This window comes from Mus caroli, chromosome 6, assembly GCF_900094665.2.
Source record: "Mus caroli chromosome 6, CAROLI_EIJ_v1.1, whole genome shotgun sequence".
NCBI classification, from domain to species: domain Eukaryota; kingdom Metazoa; phylum Chordata; class Mammalia; order Rodentia; family Muridae; genus Mus; species Mus caroli.
The window spans coordinates 36371035-36372793 of record NC_034575.1 but is presented as its reverse complement, the minus strand read 5'-3'; positions in this window follow the sequence as shown (position 1 = coordinate 36372793).

Here is a 1759-nt window from a genome sequence, read left to right as displayed (position 1 = left end):
GGCTGCAGGCCCATGGAAGGAACTGTTTGACTTAATCACTTACGACATTGGGCTAATTTCACAGTATTGTTTATCATGCTCTTTAGAACAGAAAGTATCCTTGTGACTTCTTGTCCTTAACTGCCTTCACAGCTATTGACCATTCCTATCTAAAAAAGAAAGATCTGTTTCTCTACTGTAATAAATGGACACTTCAAGAAACAATGTCCTCCACTGGTAATTTTTAACAAGATGATCCTGACAAAGAGGAGACTACTGATGTTTCCTGTCTTCTGATGATACTAGAAGCTGGAACAAAGTGCAATGAAAATGATATCTCTACTTGATCATTGAAGCTATTGCTTCTGGAACAAAATGGAAGAAATTTATGTACAGTAAATAATGAGGAGAATCGTTCTCATAGCATAAAGCTAATGAGAACACTTGTTAATGTAATCTAGGATTTGTCAGAAGAATCTAGTTTAGCATACATCACCTCATCTTCTCCATTGTTCATTCTTTAATTCATTCTATAATTTGGAATGCCAGTGTTTCTTTAAAGGAAGGCTATTGATATTTAAACAAACATGTAACTTTCTTTGAAGCTCTCCAGTTTGGTTTGGAGCAGGAGGGCCATCTGAGAATGATATTAGAGGATAACAGAGACCATCTGGCTCCATAGTTAATACTGATGATCAGGCTAGAAAGACTTCAAGAACTAATGGCTAATGCAATCATCTCATAGAAATGTTCTAAAGTCTTAGAGTTGGCTGGGAAAGCATCATCTCAGAACAATAAATAATGCCAGAATTTCTGTGTCCTTCCTGAATGCTTAGGAACATTACAGAAAATGATTATATGCTGCAGTGGTTGCAAAATACTGCAGTTGTATATTTAGGCCTGAAGCCAAATTTAGAATATTCAACCACCTACCTAGCTAGAGATAGTTGAAAGAAGAGCAATTCTTTTTTATCAAAGTTTTATGCTGCTCAGTAGGCAAGTCTTAACACTTTGACTTTTGCAACTTAGACAGTCTGTCTTAGAAATGTAAAACAAAATCCAGACACAATGATGAATATTTGACCTGAAAGATAAGTTAGGACAAGGTAATCATTATGGATCTACTGTCATAGAGTTTTGTCAGGTACTAGGAACTCAGAAAAAGTTGGTCAAGAGAAGAAACAGGATGAGACAGCAGCCAGAGGCAAAAAAGCAACGTGGTGCTGTATATATGGAAACAGAGAAGGGCCCAGATCTCAGAGATGGCTTGACTGCCAAACTTGCTGAAGGGCTTTCCAGACTACAGAATAACCAGAAAAATCCTATGCTCTCTGGATCTCTGTCTTGAATTATTTCATTTTTATTTCTATCAAGGAAATGCCTACTCCTTTTGGGGAAAAAAAAAAGATAGTTAGAAAGTTTTACGTGAACTTAAGATATTTAAGATAATGAAGACTCAGAGATCTAGTGAGTAAAAGTTCCCCAACATATACATTGTTAGATCATTCTTGATTTTTGCTTTGAAGGAAAAAGGTGGAATATTTTGGAAAGATAAGAGATCAGCAGGTCTTTTGTGTGGATCATTTATAAATTTAGGCCGTAATCTCACTTTTATTAGATAACTTCTACTTTCAGTATCTGAACATAAATTTCTTAAGGCAAAGGCAGCTATTGCCTTAAGCTCTTGAATTTTTCATTTATTTCTGAGTGTGTTTCCTAAATAATGTTCAATATTTGTAAGGAGGCAATCATCAGAGAAACATAATTTCACTGTAATAAC